We start from the raw sequence: 18,506 nt of genomic DNA, 5'->3' as shown, positions 1-18,506 counted from the left end.
CGCCCCCAAATTCTCTCCTTCAGACTCTCGCTCTCATCATTACATTTATTACAACTGAAATGATGTTGGCCATTTCCTTGCGGCTTTCTGTCTTAGAGCATATAGATCATGCATGTCGCTGAGCATGCATCCTATGTGGGCAGGTGCTTGTACTCAGTGCTGCAATAATTATTTGTTGAAGGTTGAATAAATGACCCGTCTGGTACTAGGAATTTTTCCTGCCCCTTCATTCCACCCCTACCTACCTCAGTCAGCTCTCAACTTTTGAGCACTCTTGGTTTTAGGGGCATAATCCCCACAATGGCCTGCCTACCAGAGGAATGAGATCAGACATCCCATTGGAGACTTTAGTTCCTGGCTCCTCCCAGAGCACCTCCCTCAAAAACTGCAGCATCTAAAGCCTGATATGGAGTTCTTGGGCTGCATTTCTGTCTAGCCAAAGTCAGCTTCAAGATGCAGGACAAGTTATCAGCAATCCTGAAGCTGGAAACCCCAGAGTGATAAAGGGCTTCCAATGATTCATTGGATTTGACCTTTCTTTCTTTTTTTAAACCAACAGCATATTCATCATTTCCTTTACCAGACTGCCAAAATATATGGCATCTCAGGGAAAAAGGGGAGTTAATCCTGGCTGGGAACTTGCCCAAGCACATGAAAGCCTTACCCAGCTCCTGACCTGCCCTGGCTCTGACCAGGGAACCTGAAACCTTCATGTGTTTATCTGTCCTTCTCTCAGTCTCTGTCTGGGTGATGCTGGTAGGTGGGTAGATAGGTAGGTAGACAGATGTGGGGCTCAGCTCCAGGTCCAGCCCTACCACTTAAACTAACCATAACATTGGGCAAGCTGCCCTATCTTTCTAAACTCTATCGCACAGGGATCCCTGGGTGGTGCAGCGGTTTGGCGCCTGCCTTTGGCCCAGGGCACGATCCTGGAGACCCGGGATCGAATCCCACGTCAGGATCCCGGTGCATGGAGCTTGCTTCTCCCTCTGCCTGTGTCTCTGCCTCTCTCTCCCTCTGTGTGACTATCATAAATTAAAAAAAAAAAAAATTCTATCGCACAGATGAGAGAGAACACTTGGTAGATCTGTTGTGAGGATTAAGTGAGAAAATGTATAGAAATCACCTTCTGTGGTGCCTGCCATACCGAAAGTACCTCCACAAAGAAGGTCTATTCCTTGTGTGTGTGTCCCTAGTTGGGTGTGGGTGAGGGCTGGAGGGGGAGAGGGGTACATCCTTTCAGAGGAAAGCCCCAGTACTGGTGACCTCCACCCTTGAATCTACTTCTGCAAGGGGCTGGTCTCTACTGAGGCCACTTACCCTAGGTGGTCCCACACCCTCTTCTAGCTGCCTATGTGCTCTGTTCTCTCCCTTGGGATGGTAGCAGGGGGACTGTTTCAAAGCCACTGACCGCCTGGCATTTGGCCCAAGGAATTTCATTCTGGATCTGTGGCAATGTTTTATAAACTTGTTGAGGCCATTTAGATTTTTACCGAGGTCTTGAGTACTGAGGATCAGTGGTCTCACTGAGCCTGTGACCTGGAGGAGCACACCTCACTTGCCCTCTCCAGAGGTTGCTGGTAAAGATGTGAAAAAAGACATGGATAAAGGCGGGTTTGACTAGGGTGACCTCTCTGGACAGTTTGGCTCCGCAAGAATAATAGCATTAAATTGGTGTGTGTATTTGTGCTCTGGAAACCACACCAGCCAGTAGGCTGGTTCTCTCTTGATGGTGGAACCTCCTTTTTTTTTTTTTTTTTATTTATTTATGATAGTCACAGAGAGAGAGAGAGAGGCAGAGACACAGGCGGAGGGAGAAGCAGGCTCTATGCACCGGGAGCCTGATGTGGGATTCGATCCCGGATCTCCAGGATCGCGCCCCGGGCCAAAGGCAGGCGCCAAACCACTGCGCCACCCAGGGATCCCTTTTTTTTTTTTTAAAGAAAAAGTTATTTATTCCTTTGATGGGGGTACAGGAGGAGCAGAGGGTGAGGGACAAGCAGATTCTGCACTAGGCAGGGAGCCCTACATGGGGCTCAATCTCACGACCCTGAGATCATGATCTGAGTTGAAATCAAGAGTCAGATGCTTACCCAATGGAGCCACCCAGACACCCCAAGATGATGGAACTTCTTAATCAAAGTTGTCAGAGGAAAAAAAAAAAAAAACAAAGTTGTCAGAAGGCTAATGCATGAAAACACTGTATTCAGGCTGCTGTGTCCGTGGCTGACTGATTATTCCAACAGCCACGACTGAGGCCCCCTTATGTCTCCTCTCCTCCCACTTCCTGATTTCCCAACATCTCTGCAAACCAGGATGACTCAATACAAAAGGAAAATGTGAAATTCAATCAGCATTTTTTTCTTGATTTTGACTAAAAGCCAGGTTTTCAGCCTTCTCGGAGGATTATAAATCCCCGGGTTCTTGCTCAGTCCCTAACATACTAGCAGGCTTTGTTCAGGGAAAGGGGGGGGCGAGGAGCTTGGCCTTTCTGAGGATGAGGAGTCACTCCGCCAGTCCATTCCCTGCACACATCCACATCCTAAGTGATGCATGCACAACGGAAGCACGCTGCACACAGGATGGCAAACTAGAGAACGCTGCCTTTGCTCAACATCTTGTGTAAACATTCCGATGACTGGTCCAGAAATGAGCAACAGCTCTCTCACCATAAGTCAGAGCCTTGTCAGAGTTTTGGTTAACATATGACTGTGATCATTCGGGCTTGAACGAAAAGATCATCATGGCCTCTTGGATGATGAGATCCTAAGATACTCAGACACTGGCTGGAAAATGGCCCCTCTGATTCCCTAAAGGCTGTCCTTGAGAGGCAGTCGTGATGCCTGGTCTGTCTATGCGATCAGATCCTCTGTTTCAAGCCGGGGTCCCCATATGGTGAGGCAGCATCTGTCCCCTGATGGCCACTGCCCCTGAGTTGGGCTCAGTGGTGGAGAGGTTAAAATCATAATGATAGGGTACCTTGAGTTCCCGTGCCACCCTTCATCTCAGAGTTCCTTGTATGTAGGGGAAATGGTAAAACCCTCAAAGGGGAGCCTGATCTTAAAGATTCCCAAGGCCAGTGGCAGGGCAAGAAACTAGAAGTTGACAATTGGAAAGAGGCAATTGCCTCTTGTCACTTGCGTCCCCACTCCTGCCACATTGTGTATTTCGGTCAAATATGTGAGACCCTACAAGCTAGGCACATTTTACTGCTGAAACCCAGAGCTACTCTTAAAAAAACAAAAAACAAAAAAATTGATTATCCTTGATCTCTGCAATGCTCCTCTAATTATTATAAAAATGGAATTTGAAGGCAATGACGAAGAATTTGTCAAAACAGATTTGAGAAAAAGAAATTCATTTCCTGAGACTTTGATAAGATAATTTTCTCTACTGGAAAACTTGCTCCACAGCCCTTTCCAGCTGAAGCACAGTCCATGATTTGCTTCTCCACTGAATACTTATTTCATCCTTACCGTGGATGGAATACAAGGATCAGGGTCCTATTTTGGCCTTGGGAATACCACAGGCTGTTCCAGGAAAGAGGCCCTAGACCACTGGGGAGTTGGGGTGGGGGACGAGCACCGGGGCCATAGAAGAACCAGGACCACACATCCTCTGGGCACTGCTCTCACTGCCCTCTCACTGCAAGCACTGGCCACGTCCGCTGCAAACGTTGTTTGCAGGAGGCACTGCGCTGAGGGCTTCATACCTATTCACCTTATTGACCTCCACTTTGGCGACGGGAAAATAGGCTCAGTGAGGTTCAGCCACAGGTCTGCTGGCCCAGAGCTAGTCGGTGGTGGAGATGGAGCTGAGACCACATGAGGATGACTCTGAAGTCAGGCCTCCTACAGAGTTACTCGCAGATGCACACTCGGGAGGGCAACAGCCTTCCCAGAAATGCCCGTGTCATGACGAGGCCGCTCTGGCCTGCTCAGCACAGCCTCCTGGCCAAGCTGAACTCTGAACGATGTATTTAAGAAAAGGAGACCCACACGCTGTCAGCCACAGAAACAGACACAATGGTGTCAAACAGCAAACTTCACTTATTCTCCTCTAACTTTTTCTTTTCTTTTTTTAGGATTTTATTTTTAAGTCATCTCTACACCCAACATGGGACTCGAACCCACAACTCCAAGATCAAGCGTTGCATTCTCCAACTGACTGAGCCAGCCAGGCGCCCCCTCCTTTAACTTTTTCAGTCTGTCAACTCTGGCTTATTTCCTACATCGTCCTGATCTCTAGTCAAACCAGTGTCACCTCATCAGTGACGTCCTCCCTGACCACTACACAGGAAGTATGAGCCATGGCCTCCCCCTGCCTTTCCATCCCTTCCCCACCCTAGACTGTTCTCTTTGTAGCACCTATAACCACCTAGGAGATCATATCAATGTGTCTCTTACAATTAGATTTAAAGCTCTATGAAATCAGGAACTTTGTTCTGAGCATTGTTGCATTTCTGGTACAAGACAGTGCCTGCCCTATATTAGCTATGATCTTTTAAAAAATATTTGCTTATTTATTTGAGAGAGAGAGAGCACGTGTGAGTGCAAGCAAGGTTAGGTGCAGAAGGAAAGAGAGAACCTCAAGCAGACTCCATACTGAGCATGGAGCCCAGTGCAGAGCTTGATCTCATGACCCTGAGATCATGACCTGAGCCAAAGTCAAGAGTGGGACGCTTAACCACTTGAGTCACCCAGGCGCCCCTAGATAAATGATTTTTTAAATGAATTGATACCTTTGTTGAAATCTTAAACAAATGAACAACACGCTGCCCCCCAGGTGGGCAGAGAAGACAGAAGGTATAGATCACGAGTGCTCAGATCACGAGTCCTGTTACTCCACACGCGGACCCTGTCTTCTCACCAAGAGCTCCCTACTGCTCCCTGCTATGCATGTCCCCCTCTCCCTGCTTTTGCTCTGGTGTTTCCTTACCTTGGAAGCCCATTCTACCTCTATCCATTGTCAAAGCTCAGCTTGAAATGACAGCCTTTCCACGAATCCATCTCCATCCCTGTCCTCTGCCTTCAAAACACTGACTCTTCTCTCCACGGCATAGCACTTGTTCCTCTAGTAAACCACTGATTGCATCTTCCCTTGTAGAAGCATTACATTGGTCCTTCCAGCTATCCCCAGGACAAGTCCCTGTGCCTCATTCAGCTTTTTATTTTCTTCCATAGCAAGCACAGAGTCTTTGCTTTGTAGGAACTTAACAAATGTTTCTAGAATGAACAAGATTCATTGAACAAGATGCAGAGGACACATGATACCAGCTTCCACAGGGGAGGACCAGCTGACCAAGCTTAGAGGAATGAGCAGAATGCTATTAGTGGGACATTCAAAGTTTGATAAGACGATTACCTAGCCAAATCACTTTTAAGTCTTGTCTTTTTTCTAGAAACAGTCAAAATGATCAATTTGGTCTATGATTGAACATTATTTTTTTATGGGGCTAGAGTCCAGATTACCAATCAAAAGCTGAACAGGCATTCTGAGGCTCCTAGTGCTTATTTGAGCAACACAGACCCTGAGGTACCAAGTGACATGAGTAATGAGTGTCCTTGGGACTAAGTATCAGACATTCTCTGACTAACCCAATATTCCCATGATCTCAGTACTAACTGCCTGACAGCTATGAGATCTGAAAACAATGTACTATCCTCAAGATATGAAAAAAAAAAAAAGAACCCTACAAAGTTGAAGTGGCTGTTTAATAAAATGCAAACAAACAAACAAAAAACACTGTCACCATTTTGAATTAGAAATTAGTGGTCATAAATATTTTACTGTATTTTTTTTAAATCAGTGCAAGTGTGGATGCCTTCCCTTTGTGAGACTTCTCAAGCACCCAGAGGTTGTCCTCTTAAAGGAGTCACTCGTAGTCACATAATTTCAAAAGCTGAAATATGAAAGCTTTTAAAATATCTTTGCACCAAAAAATACTTAATGAAGCAGATGAGTGCATCCTAACATGTTTGATATGATAGGAGCTAAGAGCCTTTGAAATAAAACTATGGGCTTCCAAAGCCCTTAGAGCAGGGCCTCTCCCCCAGACCCAGAGCACAGCAGTGTGGCTCGAGGTCTGAGAGCTGGGGCTTGTATGGAACGGAAGGTTGGACAGGTGGACAGAGCCAGATCACCACAGTGACCCCGTGTGGGTCTCCTTAGGAATCTGGGCTTCATTCTCAAGAGCAACGGGAACAGGTGTGGGGATGTCTCTGTGTGTGTTGTGTATTTGCACAATGAGATTTACATTCAGGAATAATTCCTTTGCGGTATGGAAAGGAAAATGCAGGAGGCCTGTGAGGAAGATGTTGTAATAATTCAGAGAAGGGAGGATGGTCGTTTGGATTAGGAAACATGGTGAAAGTAAGGAGGAAAGCACAGATCGAAGGATCTTTGGGTCTTTCCTAAGGACACAAGCTTGGACCCTTAGATGGAATTCTGTTTTGTAGTCAGTGGTGTTCTAGCATTGTTCAAGTGACATTCCAGAACACTTCATATTCTACTCAGGGCTGGTATGAAGGCACTGGCAGCCACCCGAGGGAAAGGGGATAATTACATTCGGACATAATTCAGGCTTGGGATCATGGTGTGTTGTGGATTGCATGGTGGCCCCAAAAGGTATGTTTGTGTGCTAACTTCTGAGACCTGTGAATGTGCCCTTATTTGGAAAAAGGGTCTTTGCAGATGTGTTTTATGGCTTCTAGATAGGATCATCCTGGATTATCTGGGTGGGCTCTAAATCTGATGATGAGTGTCCTTATAAGGGACAGAAGGGGAAAAGATGTAAAGAGAAGAGAGGTAGCTTGTGGGGACAGAGGGAAACTAACACATGGCACATACAGAGCAAGACACAGAGAGGGGTGCTCTCAGAGGCACCCAAATCTGCACTTATTCCTCACATACTAGAGGCCGCCCAACATGAAGCCAGGTACCCATGACCTGAGATTTGGTGTTCCCCTGTGCCAGGCTCTAGATGAGCCTCCTCCAACCACACCCATGAAGAGGTCACTCTGGGGCCCTTGGAAGCAAAGTCATGCTTCTAGGGTTAGGGTAGGTAGGGCAAGGCCTTTGAATGAGGAAGTGAGCAGATCTTGTCTTATGGAAGAATCTGAGAGAACAGCAGTAGGGAGGGGAGAAGGATTGGAGAAGTTGAGAACACCCACAAAGCCTCGGATACTTGAAGGGGATACATTCCATGATCTGAAAAGGAATGTCCTTAACCTCTCCATCTTCCCAGTACCTTCTCCTCCATCTCACCATGTGTCCAAAACCTGGGTGTAAGTGACCAGGATCCTGGCTTTTTGGTATTATCTTTGTTTTTCCTGGCTGGGGTAGAATGGCTGAACTCCTGGGTCTGTCCTGGGGCTGCTGAGCACGGTTGTATAAGTTGTGCACTGCACAAGTGCACCTGTGAGGGGGTAAGCAGGAGCTGAAACGCAGCCGTGCTGCTCCTCTTGCCACGCTGTGAACCGTAGGAACCAAGGGGCCCCCTTCTGTAATTTGCAGAAAGGCATAGGCTGTGCCAGCAGCAGCCCAGCCCTCTCTGGGGTCAGCCTGGCCTTGGTCCCCAGTACCACACCCCTAATGGTTTCCTATTGAGCTCCAGCAACAGTAGCACCAAATTCTCTGCCTTCATGATGAAACACCGTCCCCCAGAACAGTCTATATCTCCCCTCTCCTTCCTCCCATGTCTTCTGCCAAAGTCAGACACTGCCAGAGCTGCTGGGACACTCCAGCTTTCCAGAGGTGGAAACACCCTCTGCGGAAATACTATTTCCTGTGCAAAGTTGACCGCAGAATTCCTCAAACCCTTGTCACGAGAAAACCCTGATATTAGGCAAGGTCTATTGACACGTAAAAAAGCCCAGATGCATATCACAGACATTTTCTAGGCTTTACTTAGAAAGTTTATCACGAATTGGCTTAGAAAAACATGGACTAGTCAGTCACCTTTTACTCTACAAACTTCTGTGCTCATTATGATCATTCATAACAAGAATGTATTCTCCTTACTTGGGTAATTAAAAAACAGATCAAAGGTTGGGGGTCAGCCACATGAGAGCGACATGAAAGGGAAACAAAAGGCGATCATTCAAGATCTTTTATTTTCATCCGAGCCTCAGGACTTGAATGATGGGGCCCGATTCCCTCCTTCCTAATGACACCAAGTGTAATTTAAAGCGACATGATTCCACACTGCACAGTGTGTTCAACAACAGCACAGGTCAGATCCGTTAGACGCAGAAACTACTTTCAATCATTTTCTCATTTTGTCCTCAAACAATCCCGCTAGGGAGGCACAGCTGTCCCCACTTTACAGCGGGGGAACGAAGGCTCGAGGAGGTGAAGGTTAGATGCTAGCACGCGCTGGAGCAGGCACGCTGATCGGGAGCTGGGCTGTTGGCACTAGATCCACTAGATCGTACCCTCTCCCGGGGGGGGGGCCCTCCAAGCCTCTCTCATAAGTGTTCCCAGGGGATCCCACACACTCCCCCACCTGCAGCTCAACCACAGCAAGCCAGCCCCGCGTGGCTATGTTTTCTCTGTCATTGTTAAGGGGGTCCTGCTGGTGGCAGGGTTTAAGAGAGTCGGTCGTCAGATTCTTTCATCCTGCCAGGCCTCTTTTTGGCCAACGAGCCCACACGAAAACCAAATCACCTAGAAGAAAGGAGAAGAAAAACCGAACCATCCTTCTTCCTCTCGGCCTCTGCCTAATGCTCTAGACAATGTTTGTGGCCCCCTCCTGCCACCAGATTCATAAATTGAAAACCTGATCCCCAACATGATGGAGTCTGAGGCCTCTGGGAAGTGCTTCGCCGGAGGGCAGAGCCTTCGTGCACGGAGAGGCCCAGAGCCACCTGCCGGTCCCTCCCCCCAGGCGCGGGGCAGGAGAAGCTGGCCCTTACCTGCCCCCAGATGTGCCTGCGCCCCGATCTGGGATTGCCCAGACCCCAGGACTGACGGAAGTCCACGTGTGCCTTATAAGGCCCCCGGTGGATGGTGTTCTGTTACTGCAGCCGGAGGGAGACCCCGACCCTCCACAGCAGGTGGCCCCAACTCTTTCAGACCCGCCCAGATCCCTGCTGGGATTCTGACCCCATGATGCCTCCTGGCAGGTTAAAATAATGAGAATTTGCCGCAGCTACGGGGGTTCCACCTTCTTCCCAAGTGCCTTCAAGGGACGTGATGTCCTCAGTTAAGGGGAGATGGGCCCTGCCTTCCGCGCCCCATCAGCGCAGCCGGACCTGGGCTGAACCTGTGGTTTAGGCCGTGGCTGCTTCAGCCCCGCTTGGAGCTGGGGCCGGGGGGCGCAGCACGGTGTGGTCGCCTTGACTCTGTCCCCTAACGCTGCTCCTAGCTGCCAATGTGGCTCTCAAGCTTCCTTATTAATAAATTCGGTCCCTGAGTATTAGAGGTTAACCAAGCTCTTTGCAAATCTGATGCAAAGCCATGGCCCTCATGAAAGAAACATTTCAGTACATCTATGATCTTGCATATAATTTCAGCGAGTTCATTGTTAGGAACCCCTGGGGTTCAGATGGCTGTTCGTTCGGGTGCCTCTCAGCTCTGACACTCCGCCTTTCTAGGGTTCTATCAGGAGGGAACGCACACCACTGACCTCCCTTCTCCTCTGCCACAAACGATACTTCCCCAGGGTCACACTAGGCAAGATGCGATGGGCTTTCTGTCCCTCCACAAAGTCTGTGTGCAGGAACCACCTTCATCCCAACAGGCATCATGTTTGTGGTTCTTTTTTTAAAAGGAGTTAATTTTTCCTGGGCGCCTGGGTGGCTTGGTCAGTTAGGCAGGCATCTGCCTTCTGCTCGGGTCATGAAATCAGGGTGCTGGGATCAAGCCACCCATTGGGCTCCCTGCTCAGCGGGGAGTCTACTTCTCCGTCTCCCTCCGAGCCTCCCTCATGCTCTCTCTCTCTCAAATAAATAAAATGTCTAAAAAAATAAAATGAATGAAGTTACTTTTTGCTTATTTCAGATGAATATAAAGCAATAAATAAGAATGGTTGGAGGAGAGAAGAGATGAAAAATACAATCAGACTGTAATGGGCGAGGGCCTAGGGTAGGGTGGGGAGTGGGGCACGCATGGCAGCCCCACCCCTACTTCCCTTCACATCTAACCTTATGGATGTGCCTTGGGCTGTGGTGAGGAGCCATCAGCAAATGTGCCACCAACTCATGGACCATGCTGGCCTTTCAAAAGTGTCCACTTCCCAGATTTTTCTCTGATTGCTCTGCCAGGCAGATCCTGTTCCCAAAGCCCTGGGTAGACTCACCCCATCCTGGGAAAACAGATGGACACAATAGCCCTATCTCTGAGTGTAACGCTATATCATTCTTTCCAACAGGCTAGCCATAGATGAACAACTCAGTTATCGGGGGCTGGGGGGGGGGGGGCGGCAGGCGGGGAACCTCCCATGGGGCAGGGAGCCTGGCTGTCATCCTACTCGTTTTCACTTTCATTAAGCTGACATCACTTACTCATCTGCAGCGTGCTTCCAAGTCTTGGGAATGCATTAAGTTCGATTGTACTCTGGGGATAAATAATGCCAACCACCACTTCCTGCGACAAGTGCATTACATGCGCTGTCACTAATCAGTTAACATAAATGGCATTTTTCCCTATGCAGAGGAGAAAACTGCCAGCATGATTGTTGCCACGCCACAGATGAGGAAACCAGGGCTCAACAAGGTTAAATGACTGGCCACACAACCGGCAGGAGGCCGAGCTACGATGCAGGACTAGGCGTACCAAGCCTTTCCTTTCCTTCCTGTAGCTCAGCTGTTCCCAAACTCATCCAAACCTTAGGATCCCCCCAGGAATCTTTTAAAATTCCCAATGCCCACCCAGCACACACCCAGAAATCACAACCTGTAGGGAAGGGACATAGGCATCTATCATCTATCTATCTATCTATCTATCTATCTATCTATCTATCTATCTATCTATCATCTATCTATCTATCTATATTTACGTATTTTTAAAGCTGCTCAGGTGATTCTAGTGTGCAGATTTGGGAACCACTATGAAAGCCTTGGAAGCATCTTCAGCTGCAAGCACTTACAAATAACCCAAGAGAAAGGAATGAAAAACCAGCAAATTGAAGAGCAAGCTAAGAGTAGCTGAAGAGATGCACATGAATCAAAGAATCTCATTTCTCTATGGGCAATGGAAGAAATCTGATGAGAAGAAGCTTCCCTGATGCAGGTGTAGATGACTCAAATGGGGGGCCGGTTTTTAGCGCCTCAGTGTTTAAGGGATGAACTGAAATACACTGAGTGTCATGCTTCTATTAAGTAGAATTCCTCTCTGCCCTGCCCTTGGGGAGAGAGTGGCTGTTTCGTTCATGTCTATCATAGTTAGAAGCTGGTTCTTGATGCACCAGGCTCTGTGGCAGGTGCTGCCCACCGCGTCCACACCAGCAAGGGGAGGCTTCTGAGGACCTTTTGCAACAGCAAAGACTGCTGGGGATATATGCAGTAGAACACTTGTTTTCATACCTTTAAGAAATACATTTAAATTACTTAAAAACTGGAAGCTTGTTAAGAAGCCTCAACCCTCCACTATGCTAGGAATAGTTTATTGTGATGTTATCTTGTGGAAACTTAATTTGAAAATTTTGATGGTCAAGTATACTGAGGAATTACTGTTTTTATTGGATTGTAGGTAGAATTTTGGCTGAATGGAATATTACTGCTATGTCTTGGCTGAAGTCCAAGAAAGGATAATTAACAAATGATTTAGTGATGGTTCAACACCTACCCTAGTTAATACTTCGCTTTATTTGAAGTAATACATATTGTCCACATGGGCCTCATGTTCATCATCATTTGGAAACATTTGAATTTCCACATCAAATCTATGTATCACAAGTCTTATATTTCAGTTAGGTAAAATTCCCAAACTTAGATTTGATGGATCTTTCTTCCTCAGATAAAGGTATAAGCCAACAATGAATGAAATCCATGATTCACTGGTTTTCTACTGGTTTTGTTTTCTTCTTTTGGATTTAATGGTAATATATCTAAATACAATATAACTAGACCAAAAACACTTGTGTCAACTCTACTTCTGGGGTTCATCCAGTTCACTGTTACAGGGATCTAGGGGAACCTACCTTGTTGTTTGTGAACTGTTAAGATAGCCCCAGGAAATTCAAACTCACTTCAGAAAAAATGTGGGCCAAGAAAAACTTTCTCTGTATTGATTCCCACTGTCTCCATACAGTCTCTGTTCCATTTTTTTTTTTTTCTTAAATAAGAGAGATCTCTCAAGAAACTCTGATCTAGTGGTTTGATAGTAGAGATGGTGTCTCAGGTGTTCTATTTATAATTTTCCAAAGACTGTAAAGCCAAAGTCATTGTGCTTGAGATTAGTTTGAGTTTTTCATTCCATCCACTTACATTTGAAGCTTGTCACTTCTCATGTTGAATTCACTGCAGCATTTGTGGATGGTGGTACTTTGCTTCCTCACTAATGTTTATGGATTTAGAAAATGAGAGGGTCCTGTTTAGAATCTGCTGTGAGGAATGTCCACTGAGAACATATTTCTGTAATCTTACCCCAAGTAACATTGCTGCTAGGCCACTGAAAATTGGGTAGGTCCTTGGAAATACTATACTTTTGCATAGGAGTGGTTCACTAATATAAGTAAATATAATCCTACGATTCTGAAAACCAAATAAACGATAAACTTGTTACTGGCTAGAAAATAGCAAAAAAGAGAAACAGACTGTTTTGTTCTTTTTTTCTACAGTGGAAAGTTGAGCTCATAAAATAGTCATTTTTAGGGAAACATGTGGTTTCTATCTGCCTATGTGAGCTCCTCTGCATTCATCTTCTGTTTAATATATGACACACATCTGTCTTCCTTTTCAACAGGCAGATCCTGATGATACGCCCAGGCATTATTTAACTCCTGGCACCACCCCTGCTCACAGCACCGGGCATTTAGTAAATACCAAATATGTGTTTGTTGGATGTACAAAGGAATATTGGTATTTGAAGACAAAAGTACAGCATTCTCATAAAAAGCCAGACTCGCAGGATAGAGTCAGAGGGCATTAAAGAGATGGGGCCTCGGCCATGGCCAGCCCTCTCACACAGAGATGAGAGCCCTGATCTGGGGCTGGTGTTCCCCCAGTTCTTGTCGCAGCAGCCGGGGCTGGCCTCCCCTTCCCCGTGGTCTCCCCAGCAGGCCACAGCTTTGGAAGTTACACTTCTTTGTGACCTGAGTGGATTCTGGTCACCCTGCTACGGCCTCCAGTCCCACGAAGTGTGTGCGTGTCCGTGTGCTCACGTCCACACAGGCAACACAGAACTCTTCTAATTTCTGGCAAAAATGACTTCCTTTTCTTCATCAGCTTTTTTCCTTTCTTTGTCAGTAATAAAAGAATGGGAACGTTGTAATAAGAGTGAGAGAAGTGCCAATGGATATCTGTTAGCCATGGCTTCTTTACTCAACGTGCTCGACCTGGGAGGGGACGGACTCTTAAATATTAATGCAACTCTTCATGAAGGGACTTTTAAAATCATGTAAAACAAGAATGTGGCTCAGTCTTCATAAGAAATTTTAAAGAAAATCTTCTGAATAGCAATTACTTTCACTCACTAACAGTTTTGCTGTCACCCACGATCACCCAGGCAAAATCTATAAAAGGTGCATTCAAGCTCCTTCCCAACTGTGCATAACTGACAGTCTAAGCCATCTGAAAGCCACATTTATTTCTAGAAATGTGGATCCTTTGGTGGATTTTAAAATTTATATATAATGTCTTCGTAGAAAGTATATTTGAGCACGATGTTTGAGCTTGTATATAAAACAAGCTTAGATAATAAAATGTATATATATTTTCTTCTGGTTTATAATCTTCTTTCCTAAGCTGCCTATATTAAGAGTCATTTGATGCTTGTATATTTTTGGATTAAAAAATAATTTATTTTTGCAATCACACAAGAATGTGTGAAAATGAGCTTTATTTTATTTCCTTATTGCCAACAGGTAAAGTCTTTTTCTATGAGACTTAAAAAAATGCTTTGAGAGGTGCCTGAGTGGTGCAGTCAGCTAAGCATCCAACTCTTGGTTTCAGCTCAGGTCGTGATCTTGGGGTAGTGAGATGGAGCCCTGGCCCGGGCTCTGCACTCAGCACAGAGTCTGCTTCAGACTCTCTCTCTGGCCCTTCCCCAAACTCTCTTTCTGTCTCTCTCTCTATCGCTCTCAAATAAATAAATCTTTTTCAAAAATGCTTTCAAAGAGATACATATCTCAGAACAGAAATAAGAGAAGTAAACAAAGTTTCTCACAGTTACTAAAAGTTCAGTAAGTATCTATAAAACAATAACTATGACCCAGTCCAAACACTGCAGTAAGCTCCTCTCCTGGTAATCCTTAAGCAGCCCTCTGAAAAAGCCCAGCTGTAAAAATGATGTAATTTGATGCCAGCCACAATCGTGTGGAATATTCCCCAATTTAAAAAATTGGATCAAGAAATAGTAGATTTAGGAAAATTACTAATAATGAATGGAAAGAAGCTATCTTCTAAAGCATCAAACTCAATCACTTTCTTAACTGCTTGTATTCTTAAATCATTTAAAACACAAATCACTTTAGATAAAAGTAATCATCTATGTGCAATTCCCAAGCAGAGACCATTCTGAAGCAGATGTTTCAGGCTTTTTCCTCTCTGAAGAATTTATTAACCTCAAAGGAACTGCTTGAGACAATCTCATTTGAATGAGATCTTGGTATTAGAATTCAAGGGAGAGGCCAGCGTTTACTTATAAACCAAAACAACCCACATCAATGATTCTTACTAATTGTGTAAACACCAAAGAGCTTCAGTTTGTCAAAGTCACCTAATATTATTTTAAAGTCTAGCTCAAGATTTTTTTTTGAAAGCTTGCCTTTGCTGCAGACAGAAGGAAGGGGGAAGGGGGTTGCCCATAAATATTCACGCTGATTCACAAAGACTTGCCCAGATGTTCAGGCAGAGGGTGATAGAGGCTTTGGAAAAGGGAACTCATCCAGGGAACAAAAAGCATCAACCTCTGCCCTTACCATGGTGTCTCTTGGGGTTTAGAAAGCTTGCCTCGGTCAGACACCTCCAGCTAAGTGCTAGGACCCCACATGGACTCAGTTCCCAAAATAGGATCCCATTTTTAAGTTTGTTCGCTCTTCTACTTTTTCTCCTTCTGCCCCATCTAAAGAACCCCAGAATCTTCTATTTGTCTTTTTTCTCTAATGTAAGAATTCCAAAATCATTTGCTTATAGATGCCTAAGAATGTCCATATGAATCCCCAAATCCGGGCTGTTCCTTTTTGGTAGGGGTGTAGGTGGGGTGGCCGAGCATAGACCTAGATGAGTGGCATATCTATCTGCCAGGCGCAGCTTTAGTTACAAAAGAATAGAAGGAAAGGTATCTTTTCTTACCTTCCTATCAAATTTAGTGCCAAGCAAGGTCTAAGTTATCTGAATAGGCCCACAGGTTTGGATTTTTTTCGAGTTTTAAAGTTTCTTGCCTGAATATTGTGGAATATGCAAAAATATACTCTAGAACACTGGGCAGAGAGTCAAACAAAAAAGCCTATAGCTGCGGCCAAGTTACCCACCACCTTCTCCAATTTTTGACTTATTTACTAAAAAATATCAAAATATATTATAATAATATTATAATCAATTTAACAGAAATCTAGGCAGAAAACAAAGAAAGCAAAGGTATACTATATCTGAAGAGGAATTATCTTTAATTCATGTTGTAGAATGCATAATCAAAACGACCCGGGCACTCATAAATAGCTCTGCCTTTCAACAAATAACAAAGGATGGTTGTTCAAATCTAAAAATCAACAATAATTCAGGGCAAGAGACGGAACGACCCAAACCACGTGTGCAGTTCTCTCTGTAGACACAGGGCCAGAGAAATGGGTTGGCCGAGAGCAAAGGTGCAGCACGGAAGATGCGCAGAGCTCCAAGACAAAGTAAATGACTACCAACCAAACTCAGTTTCAATTTTTATTATGAATGTCCAAAGTGACAGCATCCTGTGAAAGTGTCAGGTTCTCATTGATTCAATTTCAAGAGACCACAGACTACCACATGCCAAGCACTTTAATTTGTGACAGAGCCAAAACAAAAGAATGATAAAAAATATTCTTTTAGATGTAAAGAGTGCTCTCATTTGAGTTTTTGTCATTGTTTTTGGTTTTCCCTGCAGGTATTGTGAACACTGATAATTTCCAAAACACAAATCCTGGTCTAGATACTTGCAGCAAACTTTTATAATCTCTGCCTGAATAAGAAGCTCATAAGAAATGTACTTATAAAGTATGTGTATAATACAATGTAATATGCCCGTTCATTGTCGTTTCTTTCCTTCCTCTCCCACTAGGTTCTCATCTACCACCTGGGTACCTGCTGTTTGTAATAACTGGACACTGAAGGCTGGAATGAACCCGAAGACTACATTGAACCCTGGATCTTCTCAAAACTGCATTGCTTTTTCAATGGAAGCTCAAGACTTTCAATTTTTGAGAGGTCCAAGGAGATGATTCATAATGGATTAAAGTCACCAGTCAAGAACTACAGTCTATGCATGTTGTGTTCAAGAAAAAAGCCGTGGTTGACTAACGCTATGGTTCTATTAATCTGTAGTTCCAACACAATGTGACTTTTTCCCCCTCCGAAGGGTTTCCTCGCAATCTGCCCTTTCCATCACGGGTACTGGATGATGCTACAGATGGAGGTTGTTGCCATTTATATTCCAATCAATTCGGGTCTGTGGAAGAGCGTATCTCTTACAGATGCGATACTGTTCATCTGAGTGCATCCTCAAAAAGAACAATTATGAACTGGAAACTCATAGAGTTTGTTTTAAAATTTATAAAATTAAACCTGCTCCAACAGGTAATACAGGGAGGCATGCTTGCAACCTCTGGATTCAATCAGAAACAATGCCTGAGAGCACAGAGCCTTCTCAATAGGTAACGGCGGGTTCCTTTTAATGCTTCCTTAAACAAGATCCGATGTGATGCACATTAGAACTTTGAAGCACGTCTCATTTATTTCTACAAGGCCTGGGACACAGGAAGCTGCCAGAACTTCATTCATCATCTTGCCTGTTGACAAAAGGAACAATAGCTGGTCATCACTGGTCAATGGAATATAACTTTCCCTAGTTTTTTTTTTTTTCCAAGATAATTCCTAAAGAAGAGATGGTGTCAACACAACAGCAAATGTTTCAATATTTGATGAATTTCTGTGCTCTACAAAGCCATGTCTTCTTCCAGGACAGCAGGAAGAACCAGAGTATGCCATGTTCATCTCTCTCCTCATGCTGGAATTATTCAGGAGAGACCCCTGTCCTGGAAGTCAGCATGCCCAGACTCCAGATGAGGTTCCACCAATAGCTAACAGTGTCACCTGACCTTGCTGGGCTGGGCTAGTCATTCCTTCATGTATATACTAGGAAGACCCCAATGGATGAGTTCTAAAGAGAAGGCCAATCCAATGACATTAATGGGTCCATGAGGTCCTGCCTCCATAGCTCCATTCAGAGCACAACCAGGTGTAACCACTTCAGTCTGTAGCAGTGGTTAGACTTACAAGATACCTAAACCTGTGGTGCTCTGGTCCTAGTTCTGCTTGGAGTTTTGAATCAGCTGATCTTTCAGAGATGTCACAAAATATCTGATAGTGCATGAAGTCGATTACAATCTTATGTGATGATGTCACTAAGCTATATGGGTATAAACTTCTGAAAATACCCATTTCCACATCTTTTGCTGTCTTAAGATCTAAGAAGTGCCTTTGGTGGTGGTGGTGGTGGCGTACCTGCTGGTTTTCTTAAAAAATAATTCCATAAAAGCTGAAAAACACATTTAAAAAGTACAGAAGCATTCTGTAAGAACCTACTACATAGTCATAAAATACAACTAGTTGAGCTCATTTAAGTAGTTATAACTAGTAATATTACCAAAGCACGCATTGCCAAAGTGAGGTCTAGACACAGGAAGTCTGACCTTAAAACTGATGCTTTCAACCACAATACAAAATGACCTCACCATAACCTGTGAAAATGATAATGAATTGGGGCTGAAAAGTTTAATGGGACTTTCATAGATGCCATAGGTACAACCAGGAGTTAAGTTAAATATTTGGACATTTAGGGCAATTAGTTTCCATTAGGAACAAAATCATAAGCTTCAGCAATCGAAAAACTCTATTTAGTAATTCTAATTTGATCTTTATGCCTCTGTGGCTGGTAAAACTTAGATGATGCCAGTACAACAATTTATTTGTATTATATCATATTATTGTAATTATTTTTGAGGGCATCCCAGTTGTGATGTGGGATAAGAAAAATGCTGAATAGGTTTTTCATGTTTCCGCTGTGTGTTTGGCATAAGGGGAGGACACACCACTCTGAAATGCGTTAATGATCCACACGAAACAAAATGGGCACCAAAATATCATCTGTTACTT

General features: G+C 44.6%; 1 protein-coding gene across 7 annotated transcripts in view; it reads right to left on the bottom strand.

The window, feature by feature from the left end:
- SCAF8 (SR-related CTD associated factor 8) overlaps positions 1-18,506 on the bottom strand; it is a 223,876-nt gene that overhangs the window by 58,176 nt on the left and 147,194 nt on the right. For 2 of the 7 annotated variants that reach the window (XR_005985685.1, XM_041741256.1), the window contains one exon: positions 16,025-17,140. The exons of the other annotated variants lie outside the window; for them this stretch is intronic. The gene's annotated coding sequence lies outside the window, so the exon portion shown is untranslated. Of the gene's footprint in view, positions 1-16,024; positions 17,141-18,506 lie in introns of those variants that run through there. 7 annotated transcript variants of the gene reach the window in all.

Source organism: Vulpes lagopus, chromosome 2 (assembly GCF_018345385.1).
Source record: "Vulpes lagopus strain Blue_001 chromosome 2, ASM1834538v1, whole genome shotgun sequence".
Taxonomy (NCBI): domain Eukaryota; kingdom Metazoa; phylum Chordata; class Mammalia; order Carnivora; family Canidae; genus Vulpes; species Vulpes lagopus.
The sequence above is the reverse complement of the archived record's forward strand: the minus strand, read 5'-3'. Positions and strand labels throughout refer to the sequence as shown.